At 48.7% G+C, this 11,964-nt stretch overlaps 1 long non-coding RNA gene across 3 annotated transcripts in view; it reads right to left on the reverse strand.

The window, feature by feature from the left end:
• The window catches only part of LOC110124536 (uncharacterized), a 25,821-nt gene extending 19,493 nt beyond the window's left edge, over positions 1-6,328 (reverse strand). The window contains exons 1-3 of one of the 3 annotated variants that reach the window (XR_011484122.1): positions 5,947-6,328; positions 2,222-2,939; positions 177-1,809 (exon numbers count right to left, since the gene is read on the reverse strand). This is a non-coding gene — a long non-coding RNA (uncharacterized lncRNA). Of the gene's footprint in view, positions 1-176; positions 1,810-2,221; positions 3,072-5,946 lie in introns of those variants that run through there. The other 2 variants (XR_011484124.1, XR_011484123.1) reach the window with 2 other exon arrangements.
• Positions 6,329-11,964: the final 5,636 nt, after the last annotated feature.

An 11,964-nucleotide genomic window follows, 5' to 3' on the forward strand; every position in this document is an offset into this window, starting at 1 on the left:
CTTTACATACCCTGCAGAACTTAATCACCTTAGACCACAGGTGAGGCTTCCATGTGTCCCAGCCACCTCGATAGCCTACAGGGCTCTGGTGCTCCTGCGATCGCAGACATTACCTGGTTAAAGCTGGTTTTAGCCATCCTTACTCCCAGTCCCGCCGCAAATTCCTGTCCCAGCAGAATAATCCTGCTTTCCCCCTTCCATAGTTTGACATCATATTTAATCAACGATTGGCTGACTTACATGTGTTCTTTCGGTTTTATTTTTTTTTCTGGGATATGGCAAACACTTGCTGCTTTCATTGGCCCCATGGCTTTATACGTTTGTCCTACTGATTATGTGCTACATGATGGCACCTTAGCGATTTTTTAAAAAGTAAAAATCTTCCAGCAGTTGACTAACCAACCCTGCTAACCAAGCATTCAGATAAACCAAAAGATACCTTGAAGGGATCCTAGTGGATTGTGCGTGAATATTGAGGGATGAGTATGAATATGTTTTAGAGAAAAGGAAAATGGTACCTTAAGACATTGTTCATTGCCCCAGAGCTTGATGAATGACACACGAGCCCCATTCTGTCTTTCAGAGACAGGCATTTCACTTGCAGACGTTATCTTTTCTCGTTACCACTTCTTCATTTCATTCTCCCCACGGGAGCTCAGGCAAGTGCACAGCTAGGCAACAAAGACGAGAAGGAAAACATCCTCTAGGCGGGGTATGTTTGTTTCCATGGTTCCCGAGAAGTTTGGGTGAAGGAAGGAAGAGAAACTTGGGCACTGAAAGCAAATCTGCTATTCTTCTCTCCTTTCGGTGTATAAACATGCACAGGATCCCTCTGGGCAAGGGAGACAGACTTCCCTGAGTGATTCATTCAGATTCTGCATGAGAAGGAAATCATTTGATTCTTCTTTATAGGAGGGGCCATTTCTTCAAAATGACCATTTCCCCCTCCCTCTGTTCCAGCGGAACCTGTTTACAATCTACTCTTGGAGATCACAGTACTCAGCAGAGATAAGTAGGGAGACATTCAGATGGTGAAAACCTGCAAGACATCCCACCGAGTTGGAATGCTTTTCTCAAAGGAAAAAAAGCCTGCAAATGCGTATGTACTGGCCTATGCACCCGAAAGGGCCAGCTGAGCAGCCCATAAACAGCTCCCATTCAGGAACAACAAAAGCCCATGCCAGAGGTCAAGGGACGGGGGCTGAGAACTAATAATAATTTTGCACTTACACAGCAGTTTTCATCCGAAGACCTCAGAGTGCTTTATAAACATTAATTAAATGGCCCGACAGCCCTGTGAGGTGGCTGTGTATCACTATTTCCAATCTGCAGGGAGTGGAGGGAGGAGAGATGTGTGCATGGAGTGAAGTTGGAACCAGGCCACGCCATGGTGCACGTGGATTGTGGACTCAGAAAAAAGCAGCGGGACTTTTTCCTCTGTGAATTTAAGGCGGTGGTCACGTGTCACAGTACCTGCTGAGCCAAGAAGGAGATGGACTGGCAACAAGGCTATCCAGGGCGACCTCTTGGCGGGGCTCCCCTCGTGAATAAGAGGGTCACCGACATGGCTTGAAGGTGCCAGTGCGATCTCACCCACAAGCTCACGGTCATTATCATAGATGCATCCCTTCAGTGGGACCCAGGAGGCCACGTTGCCTTCACCCAAGGTGCAGACTCTGATTGCTTGGAGACGTAGTCATGACAGCTGCTTGGAGAAGGGTTGTGACGGGTATGCAGCAGAAAATCTCATGATCAATTACTATTGGCCTTGCGTCTGGGAAAAGGTAGCTGTGGGTTGGATTGCATCCCCTGAAAAGATACCTTTTTTTAAAAAAAAAATTATTTTATTGAAGTATAGTTGATTTACAATGCTGTGTCAATTTCTACTGTACAGAAAAGTGAGTCAGTTATATGTCCAGATATACATATACATTATTTTTCATATTATTTTCATGGCTTATCACAGGATATTGAATAGAGTTCCCTGTGCTATATAGCAGGAACTTGTTGTTTATCCATTCTCTATATAATAGTTTGCATCTGCTAATCCCAAACCCCCAAACCATCCCTTCTCTACCCCCACTTCCGCCTTGGCAACCGCAAGTCTCTTCTCTATGTCTGTGAGCCTGTTTCTGTTTTGTAATAAGTTCATTTGTGTCATATTTTAGATTCCACGTATAAGTGATATCATATGGTATTTGTCTTTCTCTGTTTGACTTACTTCACTTAGTATGACATCCATGTTGCTGCTAATGGCATAGTTTCATTCTCTCTGGAAAGATATCTTTTCCATTCTTCCTGGAAAGTCCTAACCCCAGTACCCATGCCTGTGACCTTATTCGGAATCAGGGTCTTTGTAGATGTAACAAGTGAAGATGAGGTCATGCTGGATTAGAATGGCTCTCACTCTGAAGACTGTGTCCCTGAGACAAGGGCAACCTGGATGCAGATATACAGAGAGTGCCCTGTGAAGATGGAGGCGGTAACTGGGGTGATGTATCTACAAGCCAAGGGAATGACCGGGACCACCAAAGCTAGAAGAGGCGACTACAGAGTTCTTCATAGGGTCTTGGCAGGGAGCACAGCCCCTGTTGACACCTCGATTTTGAACTTTTGGCCTCTAGAATTGTGAGAATAAATTTCTGTTGGTTTAAGACATCCGGTTTGTGGTACTTCATTACAACAGCCTTGGGAAATGAATACGATAGCCTACATTTCAGAAGTTTCCAAATGCAGATCATTAAAATGGCTGTTTATTTAAACACACATCCCACCATTGTAATAGAAAAAGAAAGGTTTTCTGGAGAGATTAGGCTGTGACAATGGAGATGAGGGCAAGATGAGAACATCCTCCTGATGGTGACAGTGACATCACTGTGGTCCCCCGACGTAGTACACGCTCACGGTTCTCAGCCACTTAGATGTTTGGTGTGTCAGTCCTGTTGGAACATGTTGAATTGGAATTGTGGAAATTCATTTAATGCATCCCATGTTTTCATCCCTACAATGGCATAGCACGAAAATCAAGGAAGGCATCCAGAAGCCAGATCAAGCGCTGCTAAAGACAAAAACAATCTACAAACAAATAAAAGGAAAAAAGTAAGATACAAACACTGGGAAAATTAATCTGACATGGGTGAGATTGCAGATATTTGGGGCAAGAGATTGTTGTATTTATCTTTAGCCTTGCCCTTTGCTGCTGCTGCTATGTCGCTAAGTCGTGTCCAACTCTTTTTGATCCCACATAGCCTGCCAGACTCCTCTGTCCATGAAATTTTCCAGGCAAGGATACTGGAAAGTGGGTTGCCATTTCCTTCTTCAAGGGATCTTCCTGACCCGGGGTTGAACCTGTGTCTCCTGCTTAGCAGGTGGGTTCTTTACCACCATGCCAACTAGGAAGCCTGCTCTTTGCCAGCTCCCTTAAAAAAAAATGCAAATAGTCCTGGGAGGGGCAACACATATGAAACAATATAATAATGTCAGGCTTTGGCGTCAGACAGATGTGAATCAAAATCCAGGCTCTGTCATTCATGAGCTCTACGGTAATAGGAATGTCATTTGACCTTGCGGTGCCTTAACTTACTCATCTGTTTAGTGGGTGCATGATGTTTTCATAGGTTTGCTGTGAGAATTAAATGAGTTAATAATTGTTTCAAAGCCCGCTGTATAGTATGTACAGCATTACCAGTAGCATTTGCTTCGGCTCAATAAATACTTTTCCTTCCCGTGGACAGTGGATAAGGCAGAAAAGGCAAGGTGGAGAGGAGGCAGAAGACGAGGTTGCAGGAGGGGACCTAGTCGAAAGATCCTGCATAACGGGGTCTGCCATTGGACTGTGGTTTGAGGAGAAGTTACCTCCTTCTCCACATGGCCTGGGCTAGCCCAGCTCCAAGGATTCTCCTTTCCTCCTTGCCCAGGGTCCCCCAGCGCCAGGGCGGTGACAGACTGCTCACACGGGGCTGCCGTGGGCAATGCAGCTGCTTCTTCGCCTGCTTTTGCTCTCTGAGCAGAGCTGTATCCAGGGAACTGGAGATGGGGAGCCCCTGGAGGCAGCCCCAGCTCTCAGCAGAGTCCTTTTTCACAGGCTGGGAGCCAAGCAGAGCACAGAAGGAAGCCGGAATTGCTCCTATCAGACTGGCGGAGAAGTCAGCAGCCTCACTTTCTTTGACAGTGATCTTTGAGCCCCAGTTAAAGGGGTCAGCTCCTATTTACTATTTACTCAAGCAGAAACAACCTTGCCAAAATGTTTGTCATCTATCTTTTTGTTTTTACTAACGTGAGCAAGTATTGAGTATAACCTATTTCCTCAGGTTCCACGTAACCGAAGGCATGAGTGACAGCCTTGACAAAAATCTAAATATCTTTCACGTTGAGTTCCCCCACGAAATACGGCCGGTAACAAACGCAGACCCAGGCCCCGCGGGTCCCGAGTGGCGCACCACCGCCCTTGGCCACCATCATGGTTTCCCCTTGGGGCGGCCATGCCGCTCTCACTCTGCCCCCTGGTGGTCGGCATCAGCAACTGCATCGCCTGTACCCCTGGCTTTCCTCACAGGAGGCTTGCTTTGTTGCCGTTCCTGCTGCCGTTGGGCTCATGAATACGGGAAAAACCCACTCTTGCCAATAAAAGCTCCCCGAATAAGAAGTTAGCTACTTGAAATTTCTTTCAGTTCCTAGAATTGGGGCACTTTCTATCCCTACCCCCAGAGCTGCGTTCAAAAACATCTTGCCCCCACCATTAGCCAAAACTCCCAGCAGGGCCCTTGTTCAGTTGCTGAATCATGTCGGACTCTCCACGACCCTGTGGACTGCAGCACACCCAGGCTTCCTTGTCCTTCACTATCTCCCAGAGTTTGCTCAAATTCATGTCCATTGAGTCTGTGATGCCATCCGACCATCTCATCCTCTATCCCCCGCTTCTCCTCCTGCCTTCAGTCTTTCTCGGCATCAGGGTCTTTTCCAACGAGTCAGCTCTTCAAATTAGGTGGCCAAACTGTTGGAGCTTCAACATCAGTCCTTCCAATGAATATTCAGGGTTCTTGACAAAGACCCTCTTCTTCGCTGCTGCTGCTAAGTCGCTTCAGTCGTGCCGATTCTGTGCGACCCCATAGACGGCAGCCCACCAGGCTCCACCGTCCCTGGGATTCTCCAGGCAAGAACACTGGAGTGGGTTGCCATTTCCTTCTCCAGTGCATGAAAGTGAAAAGTGGAAGTGAAGTTGCTCAGTCGTGTCCGACTCTTCACGACCCCATGGACTGCAGCCCACCAGGCTCCTCCGTCCATGGGATTTTCCAGGCAAGAGGACTGGAGTGGGGTGCCATTGCCTTCTCCGCCTCTCCTTTGACCAAACTCTAATCAGCCTCCTCGAAGCCCCTGACTGGACAAGACATGACCTTGGACTTCCTTCTCCATCCTTGCAGAATCCAGTTTGAGCAAAAGTCCTTTGAAGTCAGTTTAGTGAAAACTCCCCAAAAGTGTCTGCTACTCTTGATATCACGCTGATATCAGGCTGGCCTGCCTTGGGCAAGGGTTCTGTTGAGTCAGCCTTGCAAGAAGTCCCCTACCCATGATTACTCTCCTTAGTCATTTTCCATCCACTGATCCACATCCTCCCCCTTCACTATGGATCCCCACTGTCCTTGTTAGAGTCAGAGTTTAGCCTGGTCTCTCCCCCTACCACAATCCCCATGTTAGTAGCCTTACTATCTCTGTGCTGTGTGCATATGCACTAAATCACTTCAGTCATGTTTGACTCTGTGCGACCCTATAGACTGCAGTCCACCAGTCTCCTCTGTCCATGGATTCTCCAGACAAGAATACTGGAGTGGGTTGCCACACTCTCCTCCAGGGGATCTTCCCAACCCAGGGGTCAAACCTGCATCTCTTGTGTCTCCTGCTTTGGCAGGAGGGTTCTTTACCACTAGCCCTACTTGGGAAGCTCCTTACCATCTCTAACGAGCATCATAATTAGTTTTTTCTTTGACACACTTGAGCTGACCCTGCAGAAGGCATGCCCCTCCCACCTGGGCATCCCAGGCTGGGGCAGGCATCTTTTCTCATCTTTGAGATGCTTAATCTCAGAAAGGGCCTGACCTGTTGAGTTTAAAGTCTCCCAGTAACCTCTCTCAGGACACCCACTGAAGTTGGCAGTCATATAGCTTAGATTTGGGAGCACATTCGTAGTTTCAAATCATCTCTCTCACTGCCAGCCAATGAGTCCTGAAGCTTTGGCTTTGATTAAAAAAAAAAAAAAGCCTCTGTATTTTCTACTCTGGCCCTTGGTCTCTCTCCCAATCACCCCAGTGAGGGGCAAAGTTACAGTCTTTGAGCTAGCATGGTCCGTTTCAAATGTCCAGCCGTCTCCTTCAGCCCCAGAGCCTGCATATCCTTCATGACCTCACAGGAGGGTTAGCTCAGGATCGCAGCTGACAGGCTGTGGCCGGCTAGGCTTGCTTTCTTGGTTCTGTGGGACTAGTTGGGAGCCCAGCAAAAGAAGGAGAGGGGGAGATGTGCCTTTGTCTCTCTCTCCTCCCCGCCTCCCTGCCTGGCATCATGCTGCTGGGCAGGTGATATGCTAAACTGACTACGTTTTCCTCCTGAAAGTCCAACCCCATCGTCTCCAAGGCCAAATGCTCGGTAAAGAGAGGGCCAGGCTGAGCCTCCAACATGATGACAGGAAGCGAAGGTAGCCCTGAGATTTTGGGCATAAAAATGGACCAATTAAGAGATGAGAAGGAAAGAGATGGCATGTGATGAGTCTCTGCTGGGAACAGGCACGCAGAGGAACATGGGATCTGCGCCAGGCACTTTCCACAATTAGCTCCTCCCAGGATATAGATTAGGTAACTGAACCTCAGAGAGATGAAATAATGTCCCTAAGTCCTGGAGCTCACGAGTGGAGCCAAGATTCGGACTCAGGTCTGCAGATCTGTTTGACTTGTACGCTCCAGCTCTTTCCAGGAAACCCTATTCCTCCCGGGGAGGGGGATGTGTGGGCTCCTGGGGATGGGGCGCGGTCCTCACTCGCCTTCTATTGGAGAAGCCTGGCAGCCATCGGTCAGCCCCCCTCTGTTCTTTGGATCTTGTTACCATTCCTGCGCTTTCCAATAACATGTTCATAATCATCTCTGAGGTGACAGAAACGGCTGTGGCCCACCGACATCTGGAAGGGCTCAGGGCTGCCATGACCCTTGGCACAGCCTCGGGGCTCAGCCGTCATTTGCTGTGCACCCTGGATGCCTGGGATCAGATCCACAGGCCTCACGGGGCACGAGCAAAGTAGCACCCCCTGGGAGGGTTCCCTGAGATGCAGCCACGAGCTATGGCCCATCTGTGTACAGCCCATCTGGGGAGTGGATAACCCAGCCTGACAAGTGACCTTGACCAAATTACAGCAGTAATATTTTCGGTTGGTTGCGCTAGTCTTAGCCAATTTCTCTAGAGCGTTAGGTGCAAACATAAGTCCACGGCTCCACATCGCTCACGCTGGTGTCGGCCGCCTCCCCTCCGCTGTCTCTAGTATTTATCCTGTGGCTTGTACAAGCCTCGCCTTTCTCTTCCCTGGTGAGAGCGAGAGTCTCCAGGCCACCTTTGCCTCCGCGGGATGTGCAGTGAAGCAGTGCGGATGAGGATCTTGCCCCCTGCCCGTCGAGTCAGGCTGGCACTGAATGACCTCCTGCACCAGCCAGCCTATCCTCCGAGGATTGAAATTGATTTTCCTTCGTTCTGTGTGTGAGCACTGCCCGAGGTACAGCTCTGTTACCGCACCAGGCTCAGGGGAACAGTGACATTCTTGAAAAGATACATGGGAGAAGTTCTTTAAGAATGCCCTCTGTCACCTCTGCTAGTGAACAGAATGCCTGCTTACATTTCCAAACAGTAGCTTTTAATTTCTCCATGCCACTGTGTGTGTGTGTGTGTGTGTGTGTGTGTGTGTGAGTGCATAGGGATGGGGGTGAGAGGTTTCTGAAGCTGTGAGATAAAGTGTTAAAAACGCCAAACTCCTGTCCACATGGCCAAGTTGAGGTCTGATGTATGATTTAAAGAGGTGACCAAAAAGTCAGGACTCAAAATGTTTTATTGTCATACATTTAAAAATATCAAAATTAATGCAAAAAATCCACTGTGAGCAACATATCAAACTTTTAAATAAATAAACAGTTGACATTCTTGGTTTTTCCCTTTATCTCAGAGTCCAAGATGACTCAACACAACACTTCTTTATAAACTTCTGATATGATGTTCATCGTGGATTTTTTACATTAATTTTAATTTTCGAAATACTGCATGAAGATATTTATCTTTCTGGTCCCTTTAAGTTTTGCACGCTGGAGGAACTGCCTCTCGCCGGTCTCAGCCCCCTTCAGGCCTGGCCCAAATCAGAGGTGGGGTTGTTTCTGAGATTAGCTGAAGATCCTAGCTGGCATTTGTATTCAGCCTCCAAACTGAGAAGAGTTGAGTTGTTGAACTCTTCCTCTAGATGGTGACTGTTCGAGCCCAGAATGGCATTTGGATTTTGTTATTGACTTGGTCACAGCTTAAGTCATCCCAAGTGGCAAGCAGGGGTAAAGAACAGGCTTTCTCGGAGGTAGTGTCTGTTCTGTATATACCGAGGGTGGTCCATGAACTGGCCAGGCCACGGGAGGCTACAAGGAGACTCTTGGTAGATATTCAAGTTCAAGTCTGCTGCCCTGTCACCTCCCTGATGATGCTTTTAGAGGAGCCTCGACCTCTATTGTCAAGTTGTCAGTTCATTGCTCAGCGGGGCACTCAGGCCCTTCCCCCACTGCCCCTCCACCCCCAAATAATCACCACTGGTGTCCCTAGCAGCCACAAGGCTGTGTGAATATCACTTCAGTGACTGCCTTTTAAAGATATGGCCTGGTGCTTCTGGAAAAGCTAGCTCTTTCATAATTGTAAAATTGACCTCTATTCCGCAGCTCTACTACACACTGGTGTGCTTCCTGGCAAATCCATCTAACCCAAAATTAAATGACATTTCCTGGCGAGAGATGGGCAAGTGGTTGAAAATATCACAGCAACCGCTCCACTCAACTTGTAGTACTCCTTTACATTCTATATCTCAGGGCTTTCCTGGGTCTCTTAACTGGCAAGTTAAGGGGGAGCACTGTGGACTCGGAGTCTGGCCATTTGAAATAAGAAGCCAGCAGGGAGAGGCTGCTTGACTCTGGTTTTTAGTTTTACCTGTTCCAGTGTATCCTTCCCATCTTAAACCTGCCCTTCCTCCTCCTGTATGCTTTTTTCAGGAGCTGACATCATCACCTATACCCAAGCATGAGGTCCCAATTTCACCTCCTTTGCCATCTAGATCCCACTGTGCTGCCAGAATGATCCTGCCAGAATGTTGATGTGATCATGCCATTTTGTTCAGAACCCTTTGTAACACCTCCTCCTAGCCCCTCCTCCAGGGGATCTTCGCAACCCAGGGATCGAACACAGATCTCCTGCATTGCAGGCAGATTCTTGACCAGCTGACCCACCAGGGAAGCCCAAGAATGCTGGAGTGGGTAGCCTATCCCTTCTCCAGTGGCTCTCCCCAACCCAGGAATGGAACCTAGGTCTCCTGCATTGCAGGCAAATTCTTTACCAGCCGAGCTACCAGGGAAGCCCCCTGTTACAACTCCTCCTAGCCTAGAAGGTAAGGTTCACTGTGCCTATTTTGGCTCTGCGCTTCTCACTCGGCTCATGGCTCACTGCTCTCCCCACTTGCAGCCCCGGCTCAACCCCTGGGCCTTTGCACACCCTTCCCTCCTGTCACACTCTAGTTTCCTGCCTTAGCCTAACTGCATGGCTGCCAGCCTTCTTGGAATGAGCCAGGTGGCAGTGGCATTTTAGAGTTCTGCATACGGACCTTTACTCATCGTCCTGATGTCAGTAGGGCACCGCCCCTTTGTCCCGCCTCGTACCTGATGGCTTTGATTCTAGAGCCTATCATGCTCATTTCGCCCCCCACATAAGACCCCGGTACCTCCTAGTGGATGGGGGTGGGGACCAATTGCCTGGCTGGACCAACTGATGAAGCAGCCTGGTCTACGGCCATACCACCCTGAACACGCCCACTGTTGTCTGATGACGCAGCCTGGGGTATTTTGCCTCTTTCATGACTGGAAGCAATCAATTATCTTGTTTTCTTTTTCTTGCCTCCCTCCCATCTTTGATGAAACTCAGAGCTTCAACTTCCCAATTGGGTTCTAGAGAACAGATCATTATTTATCATTGACACCCCTTTTCAGAGGCACTTAAGATACGGCCTTCTCGGGTTGGCTAACATCCTTGTTCTGACTTCATTTTACTTATCTATAAAATGATAAAAATGTTACACCACTTTCAATTCCATCAAAGCTGTTGAATGAGCTAATCTCTCAGGTGACTCCTAAACCAGGACTATCTTACGAGGAGTCAAGGAATTTCGATTTGCGGGCATGTTGTATAATTTCTCTTTCTCTCCTAGTTGACTGTGGTCAGACACATCGGCTCCAGGGGAATCTGGCACATTAATGTATACTGTTTTTAGGTTAAAGGAAAGTTTGTTTATACATAACTTTTCATGATTCCCTATCTTAGTGGACTTGTGATTAATTGACTGACAATGATACTGTGGATAGTATGTTGGAGAAAAGACTTTGGGAAAGAGAAGTTTCACGCTGGGGAGGAGCTGAAGGGCCTAGAGAGGCGTGAGTGATGTCACCGCTGGCGGAGGGAAGAGCCACATTACCTGTGTCCCCTCGCGGACTTGGCAGGTGATGGCGTAAGCTTCAGAGGTAGGTTGTTATTGGACCAATTAAATAGAGGTCTTAAAAAAAGCCCAAGTTTTCATGATGCTTTCCAAGAGTGGGCCGTCATTTTTATTTGCACACACACAAGTCGTAGGAGTCTGAGCTGCATTACGACTCCGTGGATGTGACTGCTGCTGGGCGTATGAGGGGCTGCCCTGGACTGCTGCTCTGGGAGTCACGTGCGGTCACTGCTGGCAACAGCCCATCACCCGGGCAGTGCTTTCCGGCCAACTGCCGGCCGGAGCTCCGGGCGGCGATGGTGCTGGCAGGAAACACGAGCGGATGTGCCCCTCAGCTGACGCCCCGGCCTGCCCTGGGACTCATTTGCACGTTACTTAGGGGCTCGGAAACCCTAAAGCGTAGAGTTGCTTTTGGTTAGTTGTTACGACCGTGTGTGAGAAATGTCTAAGTCGTTTCCTTCGGGCCAGAAATGGAAAAATCTTTCAAACAGAAGATGAAGTTTGCTTTGGCATTCTGGTGAGTCGTTAGCCTGAAAATGTGCACTTGGCTTTTTTGCCAGGCTGGAGGAAAGGAATGGTTACTCTTCAGGGTCTTTACATTCTGCTGACCGAGAGCAGCCTCCTATCCCCCGGGCCCCCTAGAGCCCGAGGTCTGACCAAACGCTCCTGGCCCATCTCCTTGCTGTGGGGGTGGGGTGCGGGGCTACGGAGGAGAAGAGTGGGGCCACCCCCAAGTCTCCATTACCTTTCACGAGCGTTTGGCTTTGCTGGACGTTAGACCTGGTCTTTTCAGCTCACTGCTTCCTGTGGCTACACTGGCCCCATCTTTTTGCCTCCCCGACTCCCCTAGTGACTTGGCTTCACTTCTGCCTCCTGGTACCCCCCACCCCGCATGGTCCATGCCGGAAGTTCAGCGTGGACACTGCTGTCATTTCTTACTAAGGTCCAAGTCCCTTCTTGACAAGCTGGTGACCCTGGAGGATTTTGTCTGTTTTATCTGCCTCCCTTTTAAAAAATTATATGGCTCCACATACACAGATTACCCAACTTCTGACGTGACTACATTTCATCCCATATGGAAAGAAGTGTACCAATCTTTGGACACTCAGAGCTGGGTTTGGAAGAAGCTGATATCGCTCATGATGTGTGGGTTACGCAGATTTATGTGACAAGCTTCTCTGGCCAGCCACCACCATGGAGGCCACAAC

This window comes from Odocoileus virginianus, chromosome 27, assembly GCF_023699985.2.
Source record: "Odocoileus virginianus isolate 20LAN1187 ecotype Illinois chromosome 27, Ovbor_1.2, whole genome shotgun sequence".
Lineage (NCBI taxonomy): Eukaryota > Metazoa > Chordata > Mammalia > Artiodactyla > Cervidae > Odocoileus > Odocoileus virginianus.